Source organism: Puntigrus tetrazona, chromosome 13 (assembly GCF_018831695.1).
Source record: "Puntigrus tetrazona isolate hp1 chromosome 13, ASM1883169v1, whole genome shotgun sequence".
Lineage (NCBI taxonomy): Eukaryota > Metazoa > Chordata > Actinopteri > Cypriniformes > Cyprinidae > Puntigrus > Puntigrus tetrazona.
Window position 1 is genome coordinate 11,050,817 of NC_056711.1, and position 12,817 is coordinate 11,063,633.

Below are 12,817 nucleotides of genomic sequence, written 5' to 3' on the forward strand. Positions count from 1 at the left end.
TCATGACAGAATTTTCAGTTTTTGGTTGACTATCCCTTTAAAAGGATCGGTAAAGATGTGTAAAAATAAATATCTTCCAGGTATATATCATTTGTCATTAAAAAATACATTTAAAACGAAATATTTCTGTGCTTGTGTTGTAACATCGTGTATGTGCTTTGTTTGATAAATATAGTTTTATAGATTATGATGGGTCTGCTGTTGATGGGTTGAACTCTAGCTTTTGGCAGTAGGAGGAGGAGAGGGACAATTTACATCAGTTGACATTAGCGTCCATGGCTGATTTTGTTATCGCCTGTTCCTCATCAGCTCAGCTTGTCAGTTTGCTGAAATATAGTTGCACTCTTGTGTCAACAGCTAATATTTACATAATCCCTTTCCTCCCGCTTTAGTAACATGCGCATCTGAATGGCCAGTGTTTAGATTAGAAGATGGCGATTCATTTTTAACGGCAGAGGCACGCCATGAAACTCTTGAAATGGGATGTTTGGCCTTTTGAGAGGCGCTCGTGTAGCCTGCTAATGAAGTCTGGGAAGTGTGCATAAGCAAAGCATGACAAAATGAAATTTTAATTTGTGTGCAAACACTCTTTGTGTTTTGCATGGTGTCAACATTGTAACTGCAGAGCTTTTGCTTTTAGATGACGATTTTATATGTAAACCTCCTCTATTGGGTTTGAGTTTTTTTGCCTGTGACATACAGCAGATGCAATATGATTATGCTCTGTGCTGTGATTTATTCATCTGTGCTGTTTCCTATGGGTCGTGATTGCATAAGGTCAGTTGAATCATAGAGCCTGCAGTCTGCATGCTGCTCAGTATGTCAGAGACTTGCATCTGACAACAGAGAAGTTTATTAGGTTTTTGTTTTTTGAATTGGTAATGCAGCCCTGCGTCATTGACACTCCTGGTGCAGTTGCACACAGAGCACATTGTGTTTTGCCTGATAAACAACCTCACAAATCGAACTGCCGCAGAAGTAATTCAGTGGAGCCTGTAAAAACAGACAAGAGGAAGTGCATTAATGCACTTGTGTGCCTAAATAATGAGACTGTCCAAATACCCGGATTCACTGTCCTCACCTGTAATAGGACTAGAACTGGCTTGTTGATGATGATAAAATGTATAATAATAATAATAATAATAATAACTTAATAATAATTACTCACTCTCACACGTTAACACACACAAAATGCTGTTACATACAAACATTTGTTGAAAAAAGCGCAAGTGATATCACAGAAGATCATTAAAACCGTTTTGAATTCATTCATTAAAATTTACAGTAAAGGTTAATTGAATTCACTACCAAGTGTAAATAAAAAAAATTACAGTATTTTATGTTGTTAAAAATTGTGAAATAATTTATTATATATATTAAGATTTAATAATAGCAATAAAGTTATTTTGTTTTTACAATAGTGGAAATGGAGTTAGTAGTTGTACATTATCAATAAGTGAAATAAATGTTTCCTCTTTAAAATGTTTGCAGCTTCTCTGGAGGTCTCATTTTAAAATATTTCATGAAAAATATATATATATATGTTGGTTAACTGATATTTAGGTATCATTGAATTAGTGGATATAAATGTTTATCTGTGAAATTGGCTATAATGTCTTTCTTTATTTTTTTACCCAAACAAATGAAATAATGAGAGATTTATTTTCAGCCTTAACATATACCGTTCATAGAAAATAGAGAGGACCAGGACACACACTCGCACTCAGTAAAGCTCTTAAAAAAAAAGCAGGAACAGAAACCTGCCTGAAAGCACTGCATCACGGTGGCTATTAAAAGGAGTGGTGGTTGCTCCTGATAAGCTCAGTTTGCTTATTGCACAGCACAAGTGTTGGGGGCAGAGGATTATTGCCACTTGTGTATATTTCTGCTGATGTATTTTTTTCAATCCCTCTTCACTCAGATGGTGCATATTAGAAAAACCTGTCTGATGCAGAAGTGGAAGGCGTTTACTCTCACCTGAATATAAAGTGAGAACACGCAAAACTTGCTTTCTTCCTCACACGTGTGCACGCGTGTCGCTTAAAACAGCTGCACGCTTGAAGAGCAGACAGATTTTGCTTAACGTGGCATCTGTCAAAACGAGCAGATAATGTTCTCGCACCTCACGAAAAGCCTCGGAGGCCACACCCTCATCTACTCGCTATCAGCCACCTCCCCGCATCGTGTCAGCAGCGCTGACGTTATTTACATAAATGATAAACACGGCGGATGGCTGGATTGGCAGCGTAATCCACTTGCAGTGTCATTAGGGAGGAAAAGAGAGAAAGGCTATTACGGCTCTTGCTTCATCAGTGCGTCTCTCTTAGGCCATTTATGGAGGTAATGGAAACCTCTCTCATTAAGGTGCCGCTCACTGTGGCGCTGAGAAACATCTCCACTCGGTAATTGATCTTGTTGGTCTTTAGTGCTGGAAAGTGGCCCTGAAACGCCGCCCGCTTGCTGCATTCATTTTTCAGCTCAGTCAGAGCCACCCTGCCCGCCCGCTCTCGTCCAGTCACCTTCACTTCTGCTGCCGAGCACCTGCGTGCGGTCTGCGCCTTTTGCTCTTTGTGTGTCTCTTAGGGAGAATCGCAGCCGTGTTTGTATTAAAGGAACGGCTCCGTCGTTATTTACCGCTTCCAGTGTTCGTTTTCTGTGTGACACGCTAGGGGAGGGTCGTTGAAGAATACCCGCACTGCTGTAAGACGACAGGACGAAGTCATTACTCACTGATCATTTTCCCCTCCAGTGAGGTGTTAATTCGAAAACTGCTGTGACCGGATCACTAAGTCGGTTAGTTGAACTCAAACAAACGGATCAGCGAATGATTCATTTGTTGAACTGGTTCATTTCAGTGAACCAGTTGATCCGGTTCACAGATCAGGCTGATTCATATATGAATCAGAGTTCAGCTCACTAATTTAATCATCCGGTTGTAGCACTTGAGTTAATGGCTTGAATATTTAGTCTGTTCTTTGCACAAAGCTGTTATGTATCTTTAGAAGAAAAATATAGCGCATATGTCTTATGGATTACTTTTAAAGCTGTTCGTTTTGGAGCGTAAGAGCCATGGTAAGTCACTAGTAACTGTTAAAAAGGAGAAAGTATATCATTATGTTATGATTTTAAGTTATTGGAAAACTTTTTGTTTCTATTAAAGGTAAAGAGTGCTTTTTCTTTTTTCTGCTATTAGGTCACAAATAAGAACTTAAGTCTGCTTGTTTGGATGGCCCAACTCTGTTTTTATTTTACTGGCCAGTGTTGCAGAAATTAAACACTTTTTCATTGCAGTGTTGTTGTTGTTTTTGTTGTTAGCTAACATTTTAATGATTACAAATTAGTTAAAGCTTAAGAAAAAAAGAAACCCAAAGCAACTAATTCTCAACTAATTACATGTATTAGTAAATCACAACATATAAAGTATACTAAAATAGCACAACACCTTTAACCTTGAAATAAAAAGCAAGTGGATTTGCAGTGTATTGTTGGACCTGGATCATCCAGTGTAGCAAATTATCACCTTTTGTAGAGAAAACAGTGAAAACACTTCAGTTGTAGTCTTCATTCGCAGCTTTTTATAGTAAATAAGAGTTTTCACAATGAGAAGTGTTATAGAGAAGTGCTTTATTGAGTTGTCTATGTTTCCATATAAGTGTGCTCTTTATTATCTCTGTCTTGTCTCAGTGGGTGATGTGTTTATGTATAAGTGTCTGCAGCTGTTTTGGTGTGTGTGTCAGACTCTTGGGGGCCACTGGGAGTTGTGACATGTGTGGTGTAATAATAGACGAGTTTTTGTGATCCAAACAGCCTGCTCTGCTCTGTGACTCACTGTAGCTGGGCCTGAGGTCTGGACTTGCATCATCACTGGGATCCGCTGTGCTGTCAAGAGCACACGAGGGATTCGGCTCTGTCCGTCAAATAAGAAAATGGAGCATTTCATTCCCTACATTCTCTGTTTTGTTCAAAAGCAATCCTAGCACAAGAAACAAAAGACAAAACTGTCCTTACTGAGCTTCTTAGTAGTCTGACAGCAGATCAGCTGCTTTCAAAAGTTTCTTTCCAGTAACAAACTACTTTTTTACAAGGTAGATTTTTTTTTTTTTTTTTTTTTCAAAAGACAGAAGGAAGAATCATATACACGCTCAGCTAAACGGTTCTCGCTCTCATACTGTATGTGGAGTTGGAAAGTCTGGTCTGTTCTCATAAATCAGTTCATCTTAAACCATCATTTCATATGTTGCTTTGGAGAGTTCAGTTAATTCTGAGTAGGTTTGTTTTAAACTATTCTCTATATGCAGCTTTGGAGTTTTTATTTTAAATAGGTAATATTGGAAAGTTTGACTCATTTTAGTGAACTGGTTTATTTGGATGTAAATTCATTTGTAATATGATTATCTTTTTATATAATTAATGAAACAAGTAGCAGCACTGTTTTACTGTTGATTGGATGAAGGCAGGTCTGTATGCTTGCAGACATTTGTAATAAATAAGCAGGTTTAAGTGGACTAAATGATTGGAGTTCATTGACGTTCATTATCTGTGAACAGAGGGAAGTCAGTCGTTTCAAGACAGTTGAGTTGTGACATGTTTTTCAAGGTAAAAAAAAAAGAATATTAATAAATGAATCATTCACAGTAATATGCATTTATATAATCACAGGTCTTTTTTTAAAGGTTATCAGTTTAAACGGCTTCAATGCCATTAGTTAATATTGTTATTAGTAAGCACTGGAGTTTTATAGTATGAAATTAACATGCCAGAATCTTGACCTCAAGATTCGTTTTACGAGAAGGTCAAGTTGAGAGTTATATTGTTAAAAAAGTGGAACGTGCGTAGATGAGTCTTTCTCAATATTTGGTGTATTTTTCTTGATGTGGCTTCAGTGCAGTAAGCTCATGTTGTCATTAGCTTGTAATGAGAGAAACCCACTGTAGTTTTATGCAGTAAAAGTAGTGTATTTCCCAGAATGTTGCTCCTAGATATCATTTAGAAATGTAACCTAGCACACTAAAAGGAGTTGCTACATTGTTTTTTAGTGGATGTTAGTGAGCAGGTTTAGCTGAATATTGAAATAAGCCTAATTGTAAGTATTTTAGTGTTTCATAGAACGTTTAATTTTCCAGCGCTCTGTTCTTCCCCCTGTGGCGACATGCTTCCATTTAGACCCTGAAATGAATTATATTTACTGTTTGAGGGATGTTATTGTTCATCTCAGACAAGCAGTGGTTGGGTTTGAACACACTCAGTCAGACCACTGTAATGTGTCTGACCTTTTGTTCCCATTGACGGATGAGGTATTGGCTCAAAGGAAAATGAGATATTTCCAGCGCTCTCTTTGACAGGCATACAAATGAACGAATCAAACAGCATGATTCCACTTAGACGGATCAGTATTCTAGCATGGTGAGCAAGAGATCATCAAGCTTCATGGAGAATATGAAAATTCTGCCTTAAAGATTTGTTGAGGGTTTTTTTCTCTCTCTTCTTCCTCGCATGCAGCAAGCGTAGGATGGAATGATCAAAACTATTGCTTTAGTTATTCCATATAATAGCTCAATGCGCTTTATGTCTTTATAGTGTCAGTTGACGTAATAAGGGGCTGCTGCTATCATCATCAGTCACTCTGCCCTTGATAAGACCTCCGACATCCCCCTCGAGTGTTATTCATAAAGACTCTCGCCTGAGTGAACACATAGCTCTAGGCTACGTCCGAATTCCTATACTATATTTCAGAATATGTTCTGAAATTGATCGGAACTATTGATAAAGTATGCATTGTGGGATGCAGGTGTCTAGTGTTTCTTAACATTGAAGGTTGATTAATACTATACTAGTGCTGAGCAATGATTAATCGCATCCATAATAAATATGTATATGTATGTATATATATGTATATATATGTATATGCATGTATATATGTATGTATGTATGTGTATATATATATATATATATATATATATATATATATATATATATATATATATATATATATATATATATATATATATATATATATATATATATATATATATATATATATATATACATGCATGCATGCTTGCATTGAGAGAAATTTTAATGTTTATATATTTACATATATAAAAATGTTTCATGTTATTTATTATGTAAATACATGTAAATAAATATATATATATATATATATATATATATATATATATATATATATATATATATATATATATATATATATATATATATATATACTGTATGCATGTCTTTATACATAATGTGTGTGTACTATATATATTTATCATGTTCACAAAAACGTTTATTTTGGATACGATTAATCTTTGTCCAACACTAATTAAAAACAAAAATGACTGTTTTCATTGCATTTTTGATCAAATGGACTAATTGAGCAGAAGACTTCTTTCAAACATACACTTGCACACACATGGAAACCTTTTAGTTTTAGCTTATTCGCATTTTCAAATGAGCTGATTCTTGAGCTGGTGGCACATTTCAGAAGATGCAGTTTGTCATCTATGTGTGGATCGCTCACTGTATACTCAATGCAAAATATATTGATCGTTATTTTTAAGCGCTCCTGTTTAATGCTACAGTACGTATATTCGGCCTCTGGTTCTGTTTTGGTTTGACCGTGTTTTGGTTTATATCTAGGCCATGTGTATCTGACTGTTATCCCCCAAAAACAGGCTAAAGACAGTTTGGAGGACTTGACCAGTCACTCATTCCAATCTGCTTTAAAGAAGCTTATACAGGCTTTGCTGAATGGCTTCCCAAATGGGCAGATTTGCAGGCAACTGAACAATCTACAAGCAAATGAATGATTTCAAGAAAAGCATTCTTTCTAAGAACAAATACACGAGATTCCACGTGTCATATCTTGATCAGGTTACTAATGCAGGAAAATGAATCGTTAATCAAGACACTGGGGAAGTGTGCTCAGCATGAAGCAAATTACCTGGATTAGCATAGCAAAACGCTGCATAATGTACCTTTACCGCTATGCGGAGTCTCAGTCAGAGGGAGATGCCTCCGTTAATTACAGTAGCGGTAAACAGAATGTGAATGTGACAGGGCTAAATGGAGCTGAGAGAATGGAGAAGCTAAAATGGAGTCTGATTTTTATATTCCTGTCATGTTTGTTTTGAATCTCTGACATTTGACTCAGTATGCACATGATGTCTAAATGGATGAGAGACGTTGGATTCTGGAGGTACTTTTTGACAAGTAAAAAGTCATCAATATAAGAGAAGATCTCAAATGACATGTAATCAAATGGTTTCCTTACTTTTTAAGTCAAGAACCACATTCAGTCAAATCAGAACTTTAAATACATTTTAATAAATTTTAAATACTACCAATTTTTACAATTTTCTCAATTTAAGAAATGAGTCACAATCAGTGTACCTACATTTTGTCATAGATATTAATATTTCTGTAATGGCTTATAATACAGCTTAAAATGTAAGTTTGACTTCAGTAGGACCTGAAGGATATATACAGTATGTATGTCAACGAGTAAGTCAGCAAATACTTGGGTATGTCAAACTGCATAATAATGACAAAGCAACGGAGAACAGTATCATAAATGTAGTCCATATGACTTTTGTGGTGTTTTTCAAGTCTTTTGAAGTCATATGATGTAGAACAGATAACATTTAAGTAGCACAACTTGGTTGGTTTAGCTGTCGAATGACTAAAATGACCTAAAATGCCTAGTAAAAAGTATACACGCTACAGCACTAGTTTGCGAAGCTCTGATTTAGGGCACTATTTGCAGTTGTGTGTTTATTTGATGGATGTGCTTTTGGCAGAGATGTTTTAGTTCGAGCATAATTTGAGGGAAATTTAAATTGTCAGCGATTATAAAATGTTTACTTTTTTTCAGATATTGTCTTCGTTTTACATGATGGACTTTCCCACAAATATAGGGTTTGGGGTTTATAAATACATGTCCATACGGAAATTTACAATGGTAACCACAGTTTCCACTAAATTATCATGTGGTAAAACTGTGGTAACTTGCTATTAGCCACTGCTGTCATCCAAAAAAAGTAAACAAAATAAGAGAGTCTAAACGAATTGTTTTATTGTTTGCAACAAACGTTATGTTATTTTAGTTGTAAGAATAACTGTCGTTGCTGTTGTATTATTTACAAATGGTTCCCATGGTAATTTTTTATAATTATGTGGATAATGTGCATGACTTTATTGTGCAGCTCTTTTCAGAGCGACGGTCCGTTCTCACTGAAGACAGATATAGGTCACTTAACAAACATGAATCTGAGTTACAGTCAAAACTAAAACAAACAGGACTTGATATGTGAACTTTGCCACTGACAGACATTTTAGAAATCATTTCAAGCATTTATCTTTTAATATTATAATACATCTTTTTAAATCAAAAACTGCGATTCTTCTTATTCAGTTGTTTAACATTACAGTATAGCAGAGAGTATGTTAAAACATTTCTCTTAAAAAAAAAAAGTGTCTGGATGGGCTTTTCTTTGACGGGCATGAACATCTGGCCTGGGCATTGAATGCATTTCTGCACAGTTATGCTTTTAATACAGCTAGTACCGTTTCACTTGGGCTCCATTTGTTCACAGATATTTGTGCCAAAGAGGTTTTTATTAGAGGACTGTTGTCTGCTTCATTAAAGGAAACCGCTAATAATGACCGTTTTCAAAGAAGTTTTCTGAACACTCCAAGCTTTTATTGGTTGAGGAACCTTTTATTGGATGATGATAGTTCTGTCCCAGACTCACTCTGTTGGCTGAGCCAGTGTTGCTGTTTTGGACTGGTTGGGATTTTTAGGCAAACAGAGCAATGCTTGATAATGCCACCGGAGATTTATCCTGCGAACAGCTCACTTGTTGGTTCTACAGATTAAGCTAGAGAAAGTATTTTAGCACTCGTTTTTTAAATGGAATTATTAATGGCAAAATGATACTTTTCATCTTAAGTGAAATGTAGAAGGGGAAAAAAAGCTGGTTAAATGACACATTTTTGTTAAAATCTTTGAAATCTGTCCTGTATTTTAAATCAAAAGAAAAAGAAGTGTTTTAATCAGATCATCCCTGAAGATTTGACACGTTCTACAGCACTAAATGGCTTGGCAGTGTGCTGCAGAAGTGGCTACACAACAGAAGGGCTCATTCTTATACAGTATTCGTTTTCTTCTATATCCCCGGGACATTTTAGAAATGACCAATTGGAAGGAACTGTGCTCACATCATTTCAATTGTTGACATTTACTCTGTAGTTGATGATATCACTGATTTGGGAACGAGGTGGAACGCTTGACCTGTTTGTTTTTTGGGTGGGGGGTGGGGTATTCCTTAGCTAATTTCCCTCTGATAAGTATCTGACAGCCTATAGTGTGGCACATTATCTCCGGCTGAGGAAACGTTTCTTCAGAGTGCGAATTGATTTTGCTGGATGCCTGTGCGACGCGGCACTTCAAAATGTTCAGTTTTTTTTTTTTTTTTTTTTTTTTTTTTAGATTGAAGCCATTTTTTGCTTTCTCTATTTGCATGTAAATGATCAATTATTGCTTTTGGCAGGGTTCTGCCACCCGACTCTTGTCTGTAGTGTGGAACTGTACTGTTTCACCCTAACAAATGATGTTTGCACTCCCGCCCCCCACTTCCATTCGCAATTATCAACTGTTTGCACTGCTGGCTACATTGATTTTTTTCTTTTTTTTTTTTCTTTCATTCTTTCTGCATGTCATGACTCAACATTTAGTAGTCTGTTTAAATTGAATTGTGGGTGTGTTATGTGAAAATTACTGGTTCTTTTAGAATTATGCCCAAATTTTAGGATGCAGAGATTTACGTGCGTGCAGGAGCCTGTAGTCTGCTGTAGTTCACAGCATTTAGAGGTTGGAGAAGGGTCATGGTTTTGAAGGGTTGAAGCAAATCGGTGGAAGTGTACAAGGTTGAAGAGTACATGTTAATGCCATGAATGTTTCAATAAAATAAATGGATATCATGTGTTAATTAATATATTATACTACTGTTATTCATTGCAATGCAAGGAGAAAAGCAGTTGAAAAGCACTTGTCCAGTATTTGAGTGGAAAATGACTTGTATATAGCATTTCAAGAGTGATCACAGATGATCGAGACACATTTTAATAGCAAATGCAGATGTTTTCTCTGTATCGGTAACTGTATTGACACTTTCAATAATCTGTCTCATTTTGCAATGCATGCTATTGCTCAAGCATGTTTTTGAGGGCTTTTCGAAACTTTATTGAGAAACCGTTGATACTCGATATCAGTTCGATTTGCCTTAGCTCCCTTCTTTCCTCCTAGATCTGTGCATGAAACTTGATTGCAGATATGCACCAAATTTTCCACTACATTTATTTTCTCATGAATGTTTGCATATTTCAGTGATTGCCTTCTAGTGGATTCAAATATGCAGAAATGGCAATCTTCCTCTCCTGGAATGAAGCATGTACTCATTTCACAGCCTCTAATTGTGTTTCTGAAAAATGGTCAATTGTTCCACTTGCACAAAGACTAAAGTAGTTGCTGAAGTAGAATCCTTGTTCTGATTGTTCATATCGGTGTATGATATAAGTTCACTTAACCATCCAGATGTTTTTGCCAGGTTTTTAGAGTGTTGTAGATGTTTTCCATGTTGTTGGTTTATGATTTCTAATGTGCTCAGACTGTGGTTTTATGGTCTCTGATTATGACTTGAAATTGCTTATTCAATGTATGTTTTGGATTTTTATTAAGTCAACCCTCAACACACACACCTTGGAAATAGAATTGTCATTGGTTAGTATATAAAAAATATGAATATGAGCACAGCCTTTTATGGAGGTACATTTATCCTATGTACTATGAAAGAAAGTCGTTGGAACTAAAACATGACAATTCATGAATGAAAATGCATGAATCTGTCATATTAAACAGAACTTGTGCTTTGAACTTGAGATATTGTCATTCAGTATTTCTGTAAAAAACACTAATGCTGTTAATACTACTGTGAATTCTCCCACAAATAAAATTTACTGAGGTCAGATGAGCTGCTAGGTTATGTTATGTTCTATGTTCGCTTTAACAAAAAATACATAAAAGCAAGTCAGTTAATGGTGGTCACAATATGCTGCGCTCTCAAATGCATAGTCTTCTAATGTAGGCGAGTAAAAATATTATCTGTGCAAAACTTATTCTTAGCATCTAACTCACTCAGTTGATTAGTCAAATACTATCAATAGAAATGTAGTCACCTGCCCCGAAATTTAGCAAATGCCCAAATGATATGCATATCAGTGAGTGTGAGGATCCCTCTTGGTTAAAATGAGGTCCAAAAAACTGCTTTGAAACAGCTGCTTGGATAAGTTAGAAGCTTGGCTCTATCTCCTTATGTCTTACTTTTGCAATTTGAGCACAACAGAGACTCAGTGTTCCAGTGTTTGCTCCATCGCAGGCATTGCTGCACATCGTCATCCGCTGATCCTGTTCTCGTCAGCTTAAAACATATGTGTATCATGCTCATAGAGATGTGATGGTGAGGCCATCCAATCCAGTTAGCAGCTATCCGAGCCGGGTACGATGAGAGGGCCCTGTCATTATCACTTGCACATTCATGCCGCGCATTACCGGCTGACCTTCCCGTCGCTGTCAGTCAGAAAGCAGCCCCGGTACCCCTGTCACAGGGTGGCTGTTCATGCCAAGAAACCCAAGATTCTCCACCACTATCACTTATACGGGGTTAATAGGCACTTAATTGGCTTACCTGGCAACATGCTATGGGTTGCGAGGTCTGTAAATTAGATTTGCTGCTGACACATAACGCTCTACATGTTTATGACGCTTTTGCGATTTCACAAAGCATCTCTGTCCATTTTTTTTTTTACCCTCTGTTTTACACTGTCCTTACCTCCCAGCGAACTGTGAAGGAGCTCACCCAGCCGTTCAGGAAACGTATCGTATTAAAGTGCGGTAACTGCTATATGTAATGAATTTTGGATTAGGAGCGACAAAGCGGCTCTATGATAACCTTTCGGAAGGACGCAGTTTGTGAGCAGAGGGAAGTTGGTTACAGCAGTAGTCTCTAGTCCCAGACACCCCAGGGTGGCTGCATTTGATGTCACTCTAGCTGAAAACTCCCCAGCGCAACACAAACAAAACATGCCGTATACCAGACCTGTGCGGGATACATCAGTAGAGCGGGAAATGTCAGATCGTCAGGGGTGTGCGTGTGAAGTCAATTACTCTGGTTTAGAGAGCAGTCCTGGGAGGATACTCTAATTTCAAGCCGAAGGTGTAACATGTCTTTTATTTTTTCACAGGTGCGGTGGACCCTAGTGTAGACGGGAGCTCGCAGAGGGACCTTCCCCACGGACTATATGAAGGGAGGGGAGGGGGAGGGGGGGCTGCTGATGTTACTCCCTGCTTGCAGAACACACAGGTTGGCATGCCTATACATTTGACAAATTGTTGGTCTTAAAATTTCATGGTTCATTGTTTATTTTTTTTTCATTGTTAGCGGCTGTAAATTCAGATGTCCGTCCTTTCTTTAAAGCTAATTTATTGTCTTGCTTTTAGTACCTTTTTGCATTTTGATTAGTAGTGTTTTTGACTCCATGGCAGCGTTTCCTGTGCCTTTTTTTTCCCAAAGTACTATTAGTTCAGGGCCAAAGTGTATGGCTGTGCGTAAGATGGAGCAGTATGTGGAAACAAATCTTAAATGTGTTCTTTTTAACTCTGGCATGTAGTAGGAAATTCATTAACTTAATAAGTTGACGACGATATAAATATTTAAAATGTATAAATATAATTTATTTAAATATAAGAAATATGTAA

At 36.8% G+C, this 12,817-nt stretch overlaps 1 protein-coding gene across 1 annotated transcript in view; it reads left to right on the plus strand.

Moving 5' to 3' along the window:
- The window catches only part of zmiz1a (zinc finger, MIZ-type containing 1a), a 112,680-nt gene that overhangs the window by 16,870 nt on the left and 82,993 nt on the right, over positions 1–12,817 (plus strand). The window contains 1 exon segment of the mRNA XM_043256084.1: positions 12,304–12,422. The gene's annotated coding sequence lies outside the window, so the exon portion shown is untranslated.